General features: G+C 36.7%; 1 long non-coding RNA gene across 7 annotated transcripts in view; it reads left to right on the top strand.

Moving 5' to 3' along the window:
* Positions 1 to 21,605, top strand: part of LOC141376130 (uncharacterized) — a 354,504-nt gene that overhangs the window by 166,217 nt on the left and 166,682 nt on the right. The window contains exon 5 of one of the 7 annotated variants that reach the window (XR_012385389.1): positions 3,556 to 4,068. The exons of the other annotated variants lie outside the window; for them this stretch is intronic. This is a non-coding gene — a long non-coding RNA (uncharacterized lncRNA). Of the gene's footprint in view, positions 1 to 3,555; positions 4,069 to 21,605 lie in introns of those variants that run through there. 7 annotated transcript variants of the gene reach the window in all.

The raw sequence follows: 21,605 nt of genomic DNA, 5'->3' as shown, positions 1-21,605 counted from the left end.
TTCTACCCAGCTGCAGGCCATCTATTACCAGAATATTGTAACATTTAACGGCCGAGCGGGTCTTGGCTTTGGCTACAGGTGCATCATATCAACAGACTCCAGTTGAGCATCCGATCATTATTATTCTGAGCATCAGGACACACTGCTTTAGAGGTGTTCCTGATAATGCAGTTCAGATATTAGGGCCTGTTTACATTTTTTAGCTTTATGAGATGATGAGAATGAAGATTATTATTTATTGGAGAATAGTAATAATCCAGCAGGGGTCCATAGACACTCATTCATTTTCAGGTTATATTTCTTGCTTTAGAAATGCTTTAGAAAACTTGCTCACAAATTGAAGATATATTTTTACTATAGTAACTTTCTGTATTTTGTGTTTTGCTGACCCTAAAGGAACTTAAATGGTGATTTAATTTTTTTTAATCTTTAAAACAATCCAATCTAGTCCAGTTTTCTGTGTGTATTTTAAGATAGCTTTTTTTTAGGAAACGTTGGAGAATTTCATGCCCCTAAGATAAAGGGAACATATGAAGAGTCCAGATGCAAAAGCTGCTAAACGCCACTTCCCCCCAAAATTAGCTAATGACATTGAGCTACTGCTTTAGGCAAGTACTACATGTTTAACAAATATTTTTGCTTTAAATCATCTAAATCGCAGCGTTAGCGCATTCAGAAATAACAGTTTGTTGGCAAAAGCCTCTAAACGTCACTTGCCTTTGACAGCTATGCCCCGAGAACCAATCAGAAGGTGCAAATCGAATCGTATGTTTTCAATGGAGCAGTTCGCTGATACACCAGCTTGTATGAGGGGAGCATTTTATTCCGCTTTCGATTACGATTTTAAAAGATGGAGTTTGATTAACTGCATGAGCCTGTCCAACTGTCACTAGCAATGTTTTCATCCAAAAATGCGAATGAATTTTATGCGTAAAACTGGATTATCGCGTTAAAGACGTGCAAATAAAGCAAATCAAAGCGAACAAAATCATCACTTCCTTATTAACTGGCGCCAAATATCAACTGTTAAAACGGCATTAATCTGTTCTTCACCTAATAATTGACTTGCGCCTCAGAAAGCAATCCTGACATGCAGTGAACGCACGGTGGCATTTGAAGGTGTCAGACGCGGAGCACAGATGCTCTTGATTCTGGAGGTCATTAATAATATAACACAACTAATACTGAAACGATAAGGCGTTTCATAATGACCAAAACAACATTTCAGATGTTTTACAATGTGCTCAGCCTGATGGTTTATCCATTCACACACATTTTTATCATCACATGATCTCTTTTAACAAAACCAAATGACCTTTTTTAATGCGCATGCTGGAGTTTGTGCAGTAAGTGTTTCCATCGTAATTATGTGCATCTTTTCTTATTGAATAAGAAGTTTATCCTACTCAGTTATGCGCATAAGCTTTTTATGCGCATTTTCAAAATAAAAAATAAAAAAATAGGTCGATGGAAACTACTGAGTGGCAAATTAAAACATCCCTTACCTCAACACTTACCGAAAAAAATACACTGTATAGTTGGAAGTGTAGCATGCATTCATAATGTTTTTTTTTTCACAGTGGCGCTACTTTGAATGAGGCCGACATTAAATGGCAACTGTTTCACGAAAGACAAACTTAATATGCCTTGCTTTTATTGTGCATTGATGCTATTAAGATAAACAAGAGACGAAAAAGAGACCATGAGTCTCAAAGAGTGTGGTGAGAATGAATAAATGACACCTTCTAAAAGTGTCTCAGGGACATTCCCTTTTTGCCCAGTAGGCCTACCTTGTGTTTTGTTTGCTCATGTAAGCTATTTTTAAAAATATAAAAACAATGTTTTAAACTATACTTATATTACTTTATTACCTATACATTTGATAAGCATTTTTTATAATAATGGACAATGCACAGATATTTATGTGTCATAATGTTTTACACTACATGAATGGAATCTAACAAGCTTAGTTTACAATGTTTGCAATATTTTATATTACTCTACTAAATGCAAATTCTACATATCAGAAATGACAACAGATTGTTAGGGTTTAATTAATGTCAGGGGTAACCACAGCAGACTTACAGACTGACGCATTTTTCATTTTAGGTGTTTTATGTTTGGTAAAATTTCTAATCCCCTCTTTAGTGATTTATTAGCTAATTACACTGTCTTGCCCCAATATGTGGATTTAGAGGTTGTTGCAAAAAAGCACAAGTGTATTTAGCTGGTTTTGATGCAAAAGAAAGTCTACCTTGTTACAAACCAAAGAATTGTCTAACGTTACATTTTTGGAAAAAAAGTTATTTATTTACTAGCTAATAATTGTATCATTATTTATAAAATGAAACTGCTAAATCTAATTATTGAAGCTCATTTTTGATGTATTTAGAGGGTTTTGCATCTGAACACATATATAACAAATTACAAAATCACTCAATATGTTCTTTACAGGTTTCTGCATTCTATTTTGGTGACTTTTTGTCTGTGTAAATATGCTTGAAATATAATTTTCAACTACTGATATCACATCATGTCTTTTACAGTGTCTTGTGAATAAAACATGAGTAAATATATGGCATTTAGGTTAAAGGATGTTTACGTTGCATGTCGTCAACTTTATTTATCTTTTCAAATTGTATTCTGTGTGAAAAACCTTTCAGCAACAATAATATGTGCTATGTCACAGCCCTTTATCTTGAAATATATTGTTTGACACTAATTATATTGAATGCATTTAGAGATTTGAAAACACTACCTCAGTGTTTATCTCTTTTTCTGTGTGATTTTTGTTATTGTCACAAATATCTGCAGGGAAACACGAGACAATTCACTGGAGTAAATTCTAATTCCTTAGCCAAACACACACAACAAACTATTGCTGCTAAATTTCATTTTCCTAAATGACAGTGTGAGATGCTACTGGGAATGAATCTGAATGTGCATTTATTTAAGGCTCCTATTAATATTCATTTTGTTTTCCTTTCACTCATATTTATTAATGACTTGCCAGGCTGTTATGATTCCTCTGTTTATAGAATAATTCACACGCCACCAGTATATCAGTCTGGATTAAACTATGATAATTAGATAACTGTCAATCACAGTAATCATTCCAGCGCTGATGCGCCCATCAATCTTTGTTTTCTTTCAGCTTTCTCTCCAAATATGCCGCATATGGTTTGTCATTATTGGGATAATGTATGCATACTTGTTCTAAGCTGTCTTTAATGTTTTATGTTCATTGACATGTGGAAATGGAAGATTCAGCATAAAAACACAAATTTTTGAACATATCCAAAAGTAGTTTCCATTTGCATTGTTGGTAATCATGTTATGAAGTCTGCACATAACCACTTTACCACAAACACGATGCAGTTTCCAATTCCCAATGCTTCGCTTCATTCGTGGCAGAGGTCAACAAAACAAGAAGGAAGAAGTTGCTCATTACGTGTTTTGAATGCATGCATCATTAATTTGCGCACAAAATGAACATCTTCAGCACAAATCACCGGAGGCCTTAAATGACTCATTATCACCTTTGTACTTGTTCAGAATAGCCTCACGAAAGACTCCAAGGTGTCCTGAATGAGATGGAGCTCGCTGAAGATAAACACCTTCGGGTGTTTGTTCATCAGAAAGCACTCTCGCTCACAGCTGCTTCACCCACTCTGCAGCTGCATTAGCATGGAGGCCCCTGAGGATGTGTGGACGATCACAGACTCTGAGGGCCTTTTAGAAAGCACTTTGCTTGGATTCGGGTCTGGATGCTGAGCCAGCAGCTCTCTCGGCTTAAAAGGATCCAACACTGGTGTGTCCCGAGGAAGCTGCTGCCGGGATCATTGAAGAGGAAGAAAGACGGCTCACTCTGTTCTGTGCCCAATCTGAAATTATGCTGTTTGTTTATTTATTTATTGTCCCGTCCGCCACTGATGGGCTGTTTGGTTTGAGTGGTGGGGCAGAAAATCATCTTTGTGCTCCAATAGGTCTCTGGAAGCTGTAAGGCTGCATCTGGTTGGACATTAAAAATAATGTGGTACAAATTAAAACAGATGTCCACACTGTCGTAATATTAGGATGTGATGGTGATATTTCTTATAGTACTGCAATACATTTTTGGTATTTTAGAAGGATTGTCTCTTCAAAAATTATGAAAAGTTAAGCTTTTACATTAAAAAAAATATTGTAATGTTATTCAGTATAAAGATTTTAAGAATATTATTAATAATAATAATAATAATAATAATAATAATATATATATATATATATATATATATATATATATATATATATATATATATATATATATATATAAAGATTTCTGTGATTTCACCAGTTTGTCTATGAATTTGTCTCCCCAGCATGAAAATAGTATGACAAATTGCATGCCATCTTTAGGCACTAAAGATTATTAAAACGTTCTAAATTTAATAAAATGAATATCATTTGGTAATATTAATGCTTAATATCACAGAGATGTACAAACAAATAATCCCAGGATAAAAGCATGCAATGTGATCGCATGCAATATGGGTCATTATGAAATGCTCTGAGGTTTTCATGAAGATTATATGTGTTGCTTTTTTTGGAACCTTTTCACAGAACAGGATTACATTGATGAGAGTGAGCACCAATTTAAACTACTGTAAAACTTTATCTAAGCTCGAATGTGCCTTTATGTAATATGCGTTATATCCATACACTTAAGTACAAAGGCAAAAAGACTAATATTGACAGTTCAACTCAATTAAATTCAATTCATGTTTATTTAGAAAGCACTTTTACAATGTAGATTGTGTCAAAGCCACTTAACATAAAAGTTTTAGTAGAGTTGAAATTCAGTTTAGTTCAGTTCAGTGTGGTTTAATTTACACTGCTGAAAGTTCAAACACCGAATAGCAAATCCATTGATGCGCAGCTCCACAAGTGCCAAGCCAAACAAGCCAGTGGTGAGAAACAAACTTCACCAATTGACTAAAATGAAAAAAAAAAAAAAAAAAAAACTTACAAAACTTCTTGTGTGGAGCTCCAGTCTTGGCGCCGGAGGCTGGAGAACGCTGGATGTCCATAGTGGAGAACTGCAGGTGTGAGTAAGTCACTGGGGGTTGATCAGGTGGGCCCACAGGATCAATGCAGGGACTTGTCTGTAGGGTTGGCTATCGTTTGGGTTTTTTTCGATACCGGTGCTAAATCGATACTTTTAAAATGATACCGGTGCCAAAACGGTGCCTGAATCAATACTTTTTAGCCACAAAATGATGGTGGATGACTCTACAAAAATATTTTATTTGACAAAAGATTAAAAATATATATTTTAATAGAACAATATAATTACAGTTTAAAGTAAACATCAATTCATATTGTATTACATTAATACATTTCCTTTGATCTTTTCTTGGTTATAGCATGAATTTAAGATTTGCATTATGAAATTACATTAGCTTACTACTAACCTGTAGGGGGCAGGCAGGGGCCACATACTTTTAGGAGCACATTTTAACGTATACATCACAAAATACTTAAAGCATTATTCGAAGTAATTTTTTCGTGCATCACTCTGCAGTCTACATAAACAAGATAATTAAATAACTTAAACTCAAAATAATCTTCCTTGTTTATTTATTTGACAAGTAATGTTATTCTGGAGTAGGAGAACACATTTCTAACATTCAAGTACATGAAGGCGTATTGTTGCACCTGTAAACTTTAACAGGCCTACAGTGGAAGTCAATTTATTTTGCCCTCCTATTCATTTAAAATAATGTTTCTGAAAATGTTTACAGTGTTTCCTAAAAAAAAAAAATCATTATTCTGGAGTCATAATAAGTTTGCATTGATAGTGATCAAAACACATTGAATGACAGTAAAAAGTAGCAATTTTACCCAATAAATGCGTTAATAATATTAACTGATTCATATATACTGTATAGTCAATCAAATGAACATAAACAATTAAAAACTTAAGCAAACATTTATTTAGGCCCGAACTACAAAACCAAATGTAAAACAATTTTAGTATCAGTTTAGCTTAAGTTGCACGCTAGTGTTATAGGAGATGGGAGTGGTCGCTTTAAGACTTGCTATTTAAGGGAGTTGTAGTCCATAGCGAAGTGGGTAGTGTAGTTCGACACGCATGCTGGATGATGTGAACTCGCTGTGTGCTGTGCAGCTCAAGCAGGGGAAAAAAAGTTTTACTTGGCTTTGTTTTATGTTCACTTAAGTTATTCCACCCGAGAGCTGTTTGCACCGTGAACCTGACAACACGAAAATAAGTAAAAGAAGGGCATGCATTGATTACTTTTGTCCGTCTCATCCTTTGCACGAGCTGTTACTCTGCTGCTGGACATTACTGAAGCGGAGAGAGTAACACTAGTTTGATCATGTATAAATATCATTATAACTATATTATATAAATATTTTTATAACTGTGAATTAGAGATAGATTGATCTCTGCAGCAGCTGCCGAAGAGCTGCACGCTGCAGACGCCTGCATGTTGCTTTTGCTCTCCATACGCGCTGATCACACACTGCTTTCGCTTGCGGTCTGAAACGCGCATTACATGCAACTTTTGTAAAGACAATTGCTGTGTAAGAATCCCTGCTTGTAAAATACGCTTTAGAATGCTTAGTTTAAGCAAATTGGATGAATGTGATCACGCGTGTAGATCTGAAGAGTGTCGCTCTCGCTCACTGAAAACAAGGCTAAAGCGCTGTACTACATTGCGTGCGTCTGTTTCCTAGCGACAATAACAAACGCCTGATATCGCCTGTTCATATTCCTCAAAGTTGGTCAGAATTAAATGTTCACTTACACCCCTTTGATGCTTCTTACATTTTTGCCGCAGCACCGAAATAGGCACCGAAATTCATACGCTTATTTAATACCGGTACCAAGGTACCAGTGCTTTAATGGCACCGGGTTTCGATACCCAACCCTACTTGTCTGTCACTGTGGTCTTTCAGGAATCAGTCTAACGCTCGCCACTCCTCCATGACCACCACAGCATCAGCTCAGGATACAGCCTGGTCTAGGATTAGGGAAACCTTGACTACAGTTAGCATGTTTTCCATCATTTTTCAGTTGATTTCTGTTTTTACTGAATCTGTCTATTACATTCAGGATAGAAAAATTCAAATAATTTGAAGAAAAAAAAAATCTGTTTTATCAGATTTCGCAGGCCAGTCAAACAGCTGCTCAAGGAGAAATGCCAACGCCACAGATTGGTGATTTATTCCAAAGGTAGGAAATCTTATTAAAATGTAATCTATGCTGTCCATTAAGTACATACCTGTCTGTCTCAATGACTGACTCACAGCCATCAGACAAATGGATTTCTTCTCATGTGAAGGAGTGTGTCAGTCTGAGGCAGGCTGACAGCAGGCTTCTTTTCTGGCAGTTCGGTGGGTCTGCCATTTCCCAGACTGGGCCTGTCAACCTGAGCCACCCACACAGAATTCACTTAATTGCTTTATCACAGCTCTTGTCTGGGGTCAGAAATGGAGTTTCCCCTAGCCAAGAGAAGGAATTATTAAACGGAGGGAACACAGAGAGAAAAAAAAATTCAATTTGTGCCAGCGCATGTCAGAAGCATTTACCTTCTTGTCGACAATTTGTTTTTGCCCATTTAAACTGAGCAATTTTAACAGCAAGCTGAAGCTTTTCAGTTTTCATGGTGAATTTGGGGTCTTTATTAAATTCTCTTAAAGGGCCATTTCACCAAAAATGGCTTTTTGATGTTTTATTTAAGCAATTTAAAAGCAGGGTTTCATCTGTAAGGAATTATGTTTGTTCCTGATAAACTACCAGTATGTGCATGGAATTTTTCTGAAGGTTGCAGAAATATTCTAGGTGACCAACAGTGACTGTCTTTACTGACTGATTCCTCTCCAGCTTTACTGTAATATGATGGGACCCTGAAAACTGCGTTGCGGATCCAAATACAGGTTTATTATAAGAATGGTCAGGCAAGCAATGGTCAACACAGGGGCAAACATAGTGATATGACATTGTGCACAGAGGCTTTAAAGGATTTATAAAAAAAGTTACATCTTGCAGTAAAGCAGTGTACCTGAGCTTGATTCGTTTAGCCATAATCACGTGATCAGTGATGTCCGAAGCTTCTCCTGTGACTGCTTTGAATTTTTATTTGAAGGTTTAAACACCCTCGTAGGTTAGTAAGGTGTAAATGCATTTCTACTGTTTTAAAGCACGTCACCGGTCCCATGCACCAGTAATTTAACTATAATGCAATAGTAATCTATAGTAAAAATCTTTTGAACGATACTAAAGTGTTTTATTGTGTTTTTTACAACTATTTTTTTAAGAATGCTACTGCATATTGTTGTGTTGTGTAGTGTGTAATGGAGGATAGCTGACGAATACAGCGGAAAAGTCTCACTCTCATAGCCTAGTCCTTAGAGCATTCGCCTCCCATGCAGGAATTGCTGGTTCGATGTCTGCTTGGAACGAGAGTGTGGATGTAGAATCGTTTGGAATAGATAAATGTTAATACTTATGAATACCTTGGATTTTGCTACAGTCATCGGTGGTGTATTATATTAATTAAATTGTAATATTACTACAGTTGTATTACTACATAAATTAGTTGGTCAGTTGTGAACATTTGACATTTTTGCAACACAGTGCTTTCTCACTTTTTAATCAGCAAAGGTCCTCATTGAGATCCGATTTGCGTCGAGTAACAAACCTTTTTCCAATGCTGTTGACTTGAACGGTTCACTGTTACACATCTTTTCACCAAGCTTGATTTCACTGTCACTTGGTAAACTATGGTGGCCGGGAATTGCAAAACAACATTACAAAGTGTGCAACACTTTTACAAAGCTCGAGACAAATTTACATTTTGAAAAACATTTATACCTATAATCACACAATTACAGAGGAAAAACTATTTAACCAAGGACGAAAAAACTAATTAACAAATTTATAAAAAAAAAAAAAAAAAAAATGAAAAGACTTTTACAAGTCCCGAAACAAATTTACAATTACAGATTCCTTACGGAAAGGGAATGTACCTAACACAGGAAGTGATGTGGAATGTACCACACACCAGGAGTGATATATTATTTCTTATACTTCTGTGTTTTTTATTAATGTAAATCACTTTGAAATGCCATATGAAATGTGCTGTATAAACAAATTTGCCTGGCCTTTCTGATCAGTTGTCGACAGACATTTGAACAAAAACAGTGGTTCATTCGGGAATGAGACAAGAACACACTTTGAATCTGTCACTTACCCCATCAATTTTTTTTTTTTAAACTTAAAGAGTGAGTGTTTGTTTAATACAATGGTAAAATGTAAAAAAAAAAAAAAAAAAAAGGTAAAATGGCTATGGGTGTTTCAAGTCTCATTATATTCAGTTAAGAATTATGTAAATGGTTACATAATGAATACATACAGTATGATACATATGAAATGAATATCAGTTATTTTTTGAATCACAGGATTTTACTGCTGGTAATCTTACATTTCTTTAGGTTGTGAAAAATGTTTGTTTGACAATCTGTACTTTAATCTGATCTCATGTTTTCACCATTAAAAGCAAAAACATTCATGTTTGGTTTCAGTGACAGTAAAGCCTCGTCTTGTTTGATTTGACTGACCCACTCATTGACACTACAGCATTTTTAGACCACTGATTATACCAAAACTAAACATAAAGATGAAATATTGTGGAGTATTTTCAAACGATCTGGGGTGGCCCCACTACCCCCCTCAGTTACGATAGCAATAGAGCCTACAAACAGAAACATTTATATTTATATTTAAGAAGGTTATTTCTGAGTTTTGGAGTGTTGGGATAAATTAAAACTCCCTTCAAACATTTTTTTTTATAAATATAGAAAAGGGAAATCCTGGAGTAATTATTTTCCCACTATACATTATGCACGCAGAAGTTTGAAGTTGTACTTCCTCACAGTTTCCACAATCTGATAGTACAGACCCTCCAGCAATTTATTCACTTCCTACCTTCCTTCCACAGAGGATTTATCAAAAGAGCTGAAAGCAATCCCCAAGAGAGGTTATTAATTGCTGTAAGATATCTAAAATCCCAACTGAGGAGAAGGTGTGACTTTTTAAACGAGACAGACTTGTTTACAGCCCAGGTAATTAAGTGATTATTATCTCAAAGAAATGTTTTACCAACCTTATTGGATTTGCACATGATTTAGTGAGTATTGACCAGTTCTGTGCTAAAACGTCATGTTAGTTTTAATTAAAAAGAGCCTAGTATGCTGGAGAAGATCCCCTTAGTAGCAATGCTGTCTAGTTTAATCAGGGATGTGTCACTGGCTCTGAGGGTCTGCTGATGTCCACACACTAAACAATCCTCAGGCTACATGCCATTCACATTGCTGCTTTGTCAGTTGTCTCTGTGTGAGCTGCACATATGTGTCAGAGATGCATTTGTGGCATATGGTTGTCCAAATATTTTAAATTGATTATAACACACTTATTTAGCAATTTTTAAAGTCAAAGACAGACAAGTGGAGATTGTTTTATCAACCCAGTGGTCAACCATCTACCCTCAAAATGACATAAATTTGGCATCAACCATGATGTCAAAAATGCAAATAGATTAGATGTGACATCCATTGACAAGGAAACACAGTGATAATGTCTGCTTGTCTTCTCTAAAAACAGCTTTTGCAGACATCTCATTATTATCTGAACCTTTTTAATATTTTAGCAGCAGATGGATGCGAGTCGCTTTTTGTATGTCCAAAACCAAAAGACTCAGAAGAACTGCGATGTGCGTACGTCTTTCCACTTTGGCGTTTCCCTTTTTTCCCTTCCTGTCAAAAAGCAACAGCTGTACACAAAACAGCAGGTTGATGACATAAAGGTGCCGGGGTTTAGAAGAAAAAAAAGACTGTGAACAAACCAACCGAGAAGGTGGCAAGGGTGTACAATCAAACTTTTCTACAGTCCAGTCAATAAGAAATATGTACATAAACTTTTCAACTGTATATTTACATTCGCGCATTCATTTATTCATTTTCTATTCAGCTTAGTCCCTTTATTAATCAGGGGTTGCCACAGCAGAATGAACCGGCAACTTATCCAGCAAGTTTAATGCATCATTTAATCCTTCCATCTGCAACCCATCACTCGGAAACATCCATACACTCTCATTCACGTACATACACTATGAACAATTTAGCTGACCCTATTCACCTATACCGCATGTGTTTAGACTTTCCAGAGTAAACCCACGCCAACATAGGGAGAACATGCAAACTCCACACAGAAATGACAACGGGCCTAACCTAGGCTTAAACTCGTGGCTTTCTTGCTGTGAGGTGACATCGCTACCCTCTGTGCCACCATACCGCTCTGTTTACATGCAGTAAATTGATATGATTCATACAAAATCCAGACAATTTAAGTAGTTTTTGTTTCAGTTATATGTTTTCTTATATGTTATCTGAAGTTGGTCCAGATTTATTTAACTTTTTTCATTTTTTTTCTGATCCTCTGATAAACAGTCCTGGAAGTTTGTGAGTCATCCTTGAACAAGGACAGCACTGACTTTTCCCTTGAGTTTCCATGGTTACAAATACAATTCTCCATAAATCTCACCACCTGGCCATCATTCCATCCATCCCACAATTTATGATTTCCGTTTGTCTTCCCAGCATTACTCATTTATGCCTACAAAGAATATGTCCTTATTTGTTTTAATAATTGTCATTCTTTTGGGGAGCAAAATTAAGCTTCTTGACAATTCATTTATATATTTTTAATGAACGAGCATCTAAACCAATGCTGTTATTTCAATCACCTGCACTGTACCTCAAGCTTATGCAGAAATGTCCCCTACAGGTTCCTCTCTGCTTAACAGAAGGAGATTTCTGAGCATGGTCTGTAATAAAAACTGCCCTGAATCCACTTAGCGAGGTTAATATCCACACACCGCAGCATAACCTCCGTGTTTGAATTAGGACAGTCTCTCCCTCGGTTGCAAACACAGCTCATATGGAGCTCTTCTATAGAAAGAACCAGGAAATGATGAGATTGGATTTGGCAAGAGCTCAAACGAAGTCCTGTCTAAATCCTCAAGGCCCTGCTGTAGTCTCCTCTGGGTAAGCTGGAGTTGGCAGTCTACCAGTCGCCAAAGCAGGGTCCTTCATACAAGTACAGCTCCAGTGACAGATGGTGGTGGTGTTGCTTGTTTTTATTTCAATGCCTGAGATGGCTTTACTAATTATAAAAAGAAAAATGAAAACAATTATTTACAATTGATTCAAATAAAATCAAGAGAAGGAAGAACTAAAAACTGTGAAGGTGAAGTTTATTATAAGACAACTTTTTCATACACCTCTTATACTCACAGTGCCCTTTTTTAAGATTATTATCCTAACAGTATTATCTCAGGCTTGACAGTGAGGAGCTGTGTAAGTTTAGCTTACCTGTCAAAAAGAAACTCTGCTAGGTTGGTATTTCAATTAAAGAGCTCATGAACTGAGTAATCTAAATTCCCTGTCTTTTGGTCATTGTTCTGAAAAAAAAAAAAAAAAAAAAAAAAACTAATGCAAGATTTAGAGCTTAAAACCTTCTTAATAGTCTAAGGCGAAGTCCCTTTAAGGCAGGGTTGTCCAAACTTCTGGAGGGCCGATGTCCTGCATAGTTTATCTCCAGCTTGCTTCAACACACCTGCCTGGAAGTTTCTAGTATACCTAGAAAGAGCTTGATTAGCTGGTTCGGGTGTGTTTAATTGAGGTTGGAACTAAACTATGTAAGACACCAGCCCTTCAAGACCGAGTTTGGACACCCCTGTTTTAATTTAAGTCATTTCACTGGACGGCCATTTTTGCAATGCCTCATTACATTACATCTTTGGAACCACAAATAAAATTAAACTACAACCGTCTCATAAGTTTAGTTTCTAAACGTTTCAATCAAACAAAATCGACCTATTTTTAGGTTGACTGCATGCTCACTCGAAAGGAATGTGCTGTTCTACACATTATCATCCTCTGGATAATGCTTTGCCTGGTCACGCTGCTCTTCTGAAGTAATTCATAACTTGGTCTTGATGCCAAGTCTCTTGCAGAAACGGCAGCGACTCTTTCTGTACAAATTTTGGGCATTAGAGTATTAGCTTTATGTTGATATATATGTCTGTGAAGCAAGTATTCGCTGAGATTTCAGTGTGTTTATTGACCACCAAACTGTCATAAAAGCACACGTCTGATTCGAGCTTCCTCCCAGAGAAACGCCAGTCTGTAGCGATCAATGATTGGCTCCTGTACTAGTAGGCGGGGATTCATTCACAATATTGACCATTACACTTTTCCCCGTTGAAAACTATACGAGTGACACGTCTCGTGTATTCTATAGTCTTTGTCTAAGGTCAGCTTATATTGAAGTCGGTCTGCCAAAATGATCGGTTGTGTAGTGCTTTTTTATAAAATTATTGTCTAAAACTCACATCCACATGTGGCAGGAGAGGTAATTAGTTTCTTTACTTCACGGATTCCCTGGTCTTTGTTTCTGCCCTACCATTAAACGCCATTTGAGCTATAAAAACTGGAAAACATTGAACACCTTGGAATTACAAGGTTCTGCATTCGATTTTGAGATATTGAACTTTAAAGTTTTTGCATTCCTTATAGTAAACAGTATGTGTGTAATATTTGCTTTTTAAATGAAAAGTCTTAAAATGTAAAAAACTTATTAAAAAAACTCCCATAATGTAAATAAGTTGTCATTTAATAGGAATATGTCAATAACTCAATTTGATAATTCTAAGGCTTATAATTCTAAGGTGACGATTTGCTATTTGTAATGCGCCACTTAATGGGCTGCTGCACCGTGAACACTTTCCAGACCTGCGGAGGGCACTCGAAATACTAATCGGGTTGGATATTGCAGCATTGTTTGGCTATGATGCCAAAGCTGCATATGTAAGTGTAGAGACTAGAAAAGCTGCGAGAACCAGACGCAGGTGCGTGGCTGAGTTTGTTTTGCTGTGCCGACTTTTAGACTGAAAACTATGTGACGATTGCCTTTTGATTTAAACATTGATCCCTTTTGGTGAGTGGCTGGGTGGCATTCGGTAGATTAAGCTCTGGCCCTTGGGCATAACATATGATTTTTTAAGCTACTGTGTCAATTTTGCAATATCGGTTTTAATCTGGCTTTTATTCAAGACTTGTCAATAAAGAAACTATTTTTGTACTGTGCCAATCTCTGACTCTAATTGGTAGAGCAAACTTGTTCGTTCTTTTACAGATGGTGCGTGTGTTTTAATTCTTTGGGCGAAATTCACAAATTGGCGTAGTCGGGTAAACTGGTGTCATTTTTATTATAATTTGGGAGTTTAGAGCCTTCATCTGCCCACCTGCCATCCGTCACGCATAGGAAAAGATGAGCAATTGCTGTGTGTTAGGCTCTGCCCATCAATTCACACTGCTATTAGGTAAATAAGAAGAGAGGAACATTATAACATAGTTAGGTGTTGTTTTCAAATGGTAAAACGTAAAAATGATAAATGCAGATTTGGCGAGAATAAGACACATAAAAAACCCATTAAAAAATCTTGGCTCCAAATATATGACAGAAATGTTAGCATTACCAGTCAGCAGTTGCCTACTTTTTTTTTTAGAAAGAAAGAATTGCATCAGTCAGACACCTGTGATGCATTGCAATGCTATCGCACAGTAGGTTTTTGGCTAGAGGTCAGAAAAGTGAAATTAAAAGTAAAAAAAGAAGAAAAAATAGGCATGCGTGACTGAACACCATCCCATGTTTTGCAGTTAGATAATTTCTCTGTGACATCCAAAAGTGCTGTGGCCTTTCTCCTCTCTTTCATCTGTCTCGCTTCTCTTCTCTGCAGCTTTTGATCATTGCAGGCCTGCTCCTGACGGTTCCTTGGCCCCATTGATTTTAGCTGTGTCTGGTACTGAGGATAGCAAGGAGCAGAAGAGCTCATCTGCACCCGGTCCACTCTTTAATTAGAGATTCTCTCAGCCGGTGTTCCTGGCCTGATGCAACAGGATTTGAATAGAAGGTTTTGCTAAGGAAGCGGAAAACCTAATTGCTGTCGTGCTCTCACTGTCGGAACTGCCGGAACGAGAAGTGGGGAAAGAGAAGCCTAATTCATCTCTTTTATGTATGACAGCCATAAGTCATAAGAAAAAATGAGGAGAGCAGATGCTAAGAGGTTTGAAATGTGTGCTGAGCTTAAGGTCTCCAACCTGAAGGAAACTTAGAGTTTAAAAAAAAAACAGTAGAAGTGACCTAAAATGTTAAGTGTGGAGAAAATTACTATTATTCACCATCTATTGTTGGGTGTTCGAATGCTCATATTACATAAAACATCACTTTGTACCACAGTTCTCAATTCAAACGGACATTGTTTCATGTTCTGAGCAGCTAAAAAGAGTAAATGAAATACAGATGAGACACCACTTGACTAATATGCAGAAGTGGCTTCTCTAATTTACTCTATGGTTAGTCCCCTGTGCATGTCGTCTCTTCAACTCTGACTGTTGAGCCTATCCAGTAATTACAGTTTTAATTGAAACAATTACCTTGAGTCAGTAAAGGAGACCTCTAAACCTTAAGGGCCCTCTTTTCACCAATCAAAATTACAGCTAGCAAGACTTAGGCAGAAAAAAACAAAGACTTGTATTTTACAACTCAGTGGTATCAGTGGTATTAGTGGCTTTCTGGACATTGGATTTAAGCCTAAAAGCTCAAGTGAGTTTGATCATGCTGCAACAGGACTACAAATCATTCAGTATTCAGACAACCAGTAAATAAACAATTCCTGTAGACTAGAGACATTCAGAGAGGCCACGAAATTTCATAAATGGTCAGCATGCATGAATAATTAATAATTGGTTTGGTTGTATCATGAATTTTTGTGTATTTGCATAGACACTCAAAACATACAGTATTAAGGTTTTGACAGCATCTGAACGCAAGCACTTTCTAAGTTAATGGACTCTTCAAGATAGGTTGATATTTATCTATGCATAAGAGATACAGTATACACTCATATTATGTATACCTTGCTTGTACCAGGAGCAGTTTTGGTATACTTGTTCAAGGTTTGATGTGTGGATATTTTCAGAGATGCTCTTCTGCAGATCTAGGTAGTAACATTGGGTTTTTGAGTTACAGTTGGCTTTCTATCAGCTTGCACCATTCTTTGGCATCAACACCATTCTTTGGCATCAACAAGGCCTAACCATTCTCTGCAAACCTGAGATAATTGCGCATAAAACGCCAGCAGATCAGCCGTTTGATTTTTTTTATTTTATTTATTTATTTTTTGTTGCAAGAACCTGTTTGAATTTGAATTAACCATTTTTCAATTTTTAAATATGTGAGGTGACCAAACTTTTATTTTAATGCATATAACTGTCTGAATTAACAGTTTTGATTAAGGGCATCAAAATTTTTGACTATATTCACTGAGAAATGAATAAAAATAATAATTCAACTTACCCAACACTGCTTGACACAAGCCATGGCAAGTTTAAAGAGCACCTATGATGAAAATCATCTTTTGTAAGCTGTTTGGACAGAACTGTGTGTAGGTATAGTGTGTCTACAGTCAGATTGGGGTGATATAAAGACAATAAGTCTCTTTTTTATTTCCAGACATTAAAATAGGATGCAAATCTCTCCCATTTGAGGCCCACCGCAACATGACATTAACATGTATCCCGTCACATTTGCATGCTAAAATAGTGCAAAGTTAAACGTGTGTGAACTTTGTAACAACATTGTGTGTGACTCATTACAGAAAGGCTTGACTTAACTCCACAACAAGTACAACAAATAAACATTGGGAAAGTTTTTACTGTAGTATTTCTTACAAACGTTATGTGAGATCTGCTTCTTTCATGTGTCACTTTGCTGTTTATCTGATGCAGCTGGAGATTGAGGCATACACTGACAAGCACGTGGGAACGGTGGCAGGGAGAACTAGCACATGCCACAAAAACAGCTACATTGTGTTCAGAGCAGAAAATTCCAATATTCTGAAAGGTATGATGATTAATCTGATAGGTGTTTTGAGCTGAAAACTTTACAGACAAACTTTACAGAGATTCAAAAAACTTATCTTAAAAAAAGTTGTCCTTTAAAGTCCATCGATGCTTGGTTAAAGTTTAATTGATGCTTGGTTTAAGCTTCAAAAGACAATGTTTACATGCTTAAATGCATTGAGGTGATTAAAAGATTATATCTGAGTTAACATTTAGTTGTAGAGTACTTGTATTCTCTGAAACTGTATGTTTGTAAATAAATAACTTTAAAAAATGTTGAAAAATGTTGTTCTTCCAGAAATATCAAACCAAGCAGCTTTCTGTTCATTTTGAACCTATGCAGTGCTTCCCACAGGTTTGAAATATACTTGTGGTGGTAGCCAGATTGAAAGATTGAAAGACACCTTTTACCCACAGTGCATAAATGGTCAACTACATGCGACAAAAAAAAAAAAAAAAAAAAAAAATTATTACTGTATAATCGTTTTATTTTTATGGTTATTTTATTCTCTGTCAAGTTCAGGTTGCTTAATTGATATGACATTTTGTACAGTATTGCCAAAGCATTTTAGATTTGTATAAACTAGTCTATGTTATATATTAACATTATCAAATGAATAAAATATACCGCAAATGAAAAGTAAATGACAGAAAAAACAATAAAAACAGACAATATATCTCAAAAACATATAATAATAAGTGTAGATTATTTAAATAAGGCAGATTAGTTGATTAACCATTTCTAATGGTGTACAAATATTTTGCAGCCAATTTAGCTGTCATTTTATACCCTCCGAGTATATGGTGAAGTTTTTCTGGAGTCATTTAGTAAATAATGAATTATTTAATGTTTCTCTCGCTCTTACAGCTGTGTGTGCTCAATTAGCTGCGAAGCCATGTGGAAGTTGGTTTAAATAATAGGATAATTTAAAAATGCATACAATAATAACAACTTTCGAAAGCGAATGCCAAATGCTGAACATTAGGAAATTTAGAAACCCTAGCTAGATGCGTGTTTTACGTGTGCATCTCTGTGGGTCTGCAAAGTATGTGACTGTCTGTGGGAGTGTTGATAGGACTTGCACACACAAAACCAGCAGTAGCCTCCGAATTGCTAGCAGTCGGTCCTGCATTATTAAATTTATAATTCACCAATCAGATGATTACTAAGCCACTATAAATGCCCTAAGTTCCATTTAACAGCCATCTTCGTTTTGAAGAATCCCCCCTTCCGCCCCTACTCCTTCTCCTTTTCTAGATGGGTGGCACGATGGCCCAGTGGTTAGCCTTGTTGCCTCACAGCAAGAACATCACTGGTTCTAATCCTTACCAAGCCAGCCAACGTTTCTGTGCAGAGTTTACACGTTCTCCCTATGCTCACTTGGATTTCCCCCGGATTCCCCGATTTCCTCCCACTGTTCAAAAACATGCAACTTAAGTTAATTGACTAATCAAATAGACATGGAAAATAGAAATAGACCATAGACATGCTCCTAGTAAGTAGTTCTCTCTTAAAGGGCACTTATGGTAAAAAATCTACTTTTCAAGCTGTTTGGACAGATCTGTGTGTTGGTATAGTGTATAGACCGTCATACTGGGGTGATATGAAAGGGTCGGCCAATTGGAGCTGTTTTCAAATCGATCGCACCATTACGTAGGTGTGCGATCCCCCCGCCCATCGAATTGATTGTAAGCTGCGCGCATTAACATGTTCCGGTAGTCGCGTGTATATGTCAACAAGACCAGGCAGACATACGCAAAGCAACTGGGAATAAAAGGTCTGTTCTGTTCGCTAGGATCAGCAATCATCATCAAATGTGATTAAGAATAAGTTTCACTTGTTTAAAGTGTTTTAAAACAGAGTATGTGTGTAATTAATTACAGCGTTTTACTTCAGCTTTACTTCATCAGCACAGCCGCGTGTCAGAACAATTATAAAAGAAGACGCTTCAATCCCGGTTTGTGGAAGTTAAATCATAAATTTATTTTGTACATTAGCATAACAGATATCCACACAGTACTTGAGGTTAGCCTTAACTAAGCTAAGCGCGCTCTGTCTGCCTGCCTGTGTGTGTGTGTGTGTGCGCGCGCGTTAACTTTGTAACGATATTGTGTGTGACTCATCAATGCAACTTCACAATACTGATTAGTAAAGGTTAGTTCTTACTTTAGTATCTCACAAACGCTACGTAAGACCTTCTTCCTTTAAGTCTGTCTGTTGTCTGACGCAGCTGAGGGAGGAGGCATGTAGTGGGCGAGAAAGTGGGCAGGAAAGAATCGTCTTAAAGGCGCAGTACGACAAAACCACGCCCTGCTGGAAATCAGTATAAAACAGCATCTTGTAAAAGGTATAATGAAAAATCTGATGGGTATTTTGATCTGAAACTTTATATACACATTCTAGAGACGCAAAAGACTTATATTAAATCTGAAAAAAGGGGTAACCTTGGTGCCCTTTAAGAACAATCACTATCTGTTCATTAGCTACTACAGCAGGGGAGTTATCGAGATATACCTGAGCTCAAACTCCTCTCTCGCCTTGTGAACGGGAGAGAGCCCTGGGCTTGACGATCTTATGAGCTCAGGGCTCTCTCCCGGGACAGCATGCCATACAAGCTTTATAATCAATCAGCTAATGTGAACTCTTGAAAAAAGTGTAATAGGATGATAATTATATCTATATATAAAAAAAAAAAAAAAAAAAAATGTGTCACCAAATATACAAATATACCCTTACATACTTGGGCAGCCCGCCCAAGTAAAGTCTATGTATGGGAAGCACTGCTACAGTATGCCCAATTCAACATTTTAAATTCTTAAACAGTACTTCAGACCGCACAATCAATCTTCTGGATTTTGTCCAAAATATTTCACAAAGCAAACAATCTGTCTATGAAGTTATAAAAGTAAAACGTCTTTTTTTTATTGCAACTGAAGGTTGTGTATGTACACTATAATTGGCAGTCACAGTATCACGGTGATTTTCATCATTTGCTTAAGGTTGTGTTCTGTTTAACATTGTTGCATTGCCAGCATTCAGCCATGCAATTGGAAATAACCATCTTTTGGTGAAAGGCAATGATTTCTTGTTGCTTTGTTACTGCAAATCATTGTCAGTGTGAACTGCCTATTATTTTGAAGAGATAGCTCTTATTGCTTTTTGCTCTGTTGCCTTGCATTGAGTTTGTAGACAGTGTTAGAGAGAAAGAGTGAGGATGAGGATGGTACTGAGTGAACCATGTCTTTATTTCCTATAAGTTTTAAGCTGTGAGCAATAACCTAAAGTGAAGGAATACTGAATGGACGTCATTCACTCTTTCAAGTGAATGCAGAGTAATACAAACTGGAGCAACTTCAAGTGTTAATTGGAAACGAACCAATTGAACAATAAGAAGTCTTACTCATTGTTCTGTTTAGTACAGCTCACTTTTTGGGGCTTTTCCACTATTTTCCATACATAGAACCTGGTGCTTTTTAGTACTACCTCCGGTGTGATGAGCAGCCATTGCTGTATTGTTTGTTAACATGACAAAACTGTTTTAAATAAATAAATAAACACTTGAAATGGCAGCATTATCCTTACTGAAGAAATAGAAGAAGCCCAGATGTTCCTCGAATTGTTAGCTGAGGAGAAGATTCAGCAAGACCTTTTTGGGAGGACACAGAATTAAAACAGAAAAGCAGCTTAAAGCATGTTAGTAAATAGAGGCCCATACAAAATATACCAGTAATTTTTTGTCTTACTACTATGGAGAAACTCCCATTTAAACATTCAAGAAAATGCATTCAAGTTTGTTACTGTATGTACTTGAGTGAGGAGCTGAATTGTTTCCCACCTGTCCCTGTTCTTGAGTTATGCTGGCCAGGTGGCTCTGCCCCATTGGGTGATGCAAAGCAGAAACTGAATTTGTGGAGACTATAGGTTGACTCAGAGCAGGACATTCTCTCTTCAGAATTGTCTGATCCAGCAGAGAGTGTTTTCTTGGGATCCAGCCAAGAAGTACTGTTTGTGACTGTGAAATGTGAATAAATTGAGTGAGCCTTCTTAATCTGCCAGTCTTGCAAAAGAGGAACTGTTAGACATACTAAAGCAGGGTGATTAATTAAGTAAAAATTGAAAACGCAATTGAGCAAAGTTGTGATTTGTCATGAACATCTTGTCGTGGAAGCATGGTTTGAACAGTAGTAAATCTTCTCCAAAGACTAGAGGGCACTCTCACTGAAACCCACAAACCCCTCTAATTAGTCACCAAGGAAATTCGTAACAGTTACTGAATAAACAGCATATTTGACTGCTTTTATTGATGCAGCATATGACTAATAAAGACAACTACCAAAGTACCTCACAGAAGGATTTATTTCAATCACTCGACTGAAGTTATGAGGTGAGTTTGTAGCAAAACCATGTTATTATATTTGGTCGTTTTATGAGCAGCATATAGTACACCAAGCCATAGTTCACTGAGAACTAGTGGCTATTATTATTGTAGAATGATTGTCAATTTCATTGACTGATTAAATCAAATTAAATTGAGCTTCTTTGTAGTAAATTCTGAGGTTTACTACACTCAAAA

Source organism: Danio rerio, chromosome 9, assembly GCF_049306965.1.
Source record: "Danio rerio strain Tuebingen ecotype United States chromosome 9, GRCz12tu, whole genome shotgun sequence".
Taxonomy (NCBI): Eukaryota; Metazoa; Chordata; class Actinopteri; order Cypriniformes; family Danionidae; genus Danio; species Danio rerio.
The sequence above is the reverse complement of the archived record's forward strand: the minus strand, read 5'-3'. Positions and strand labels throughout refer to the sequence as shown.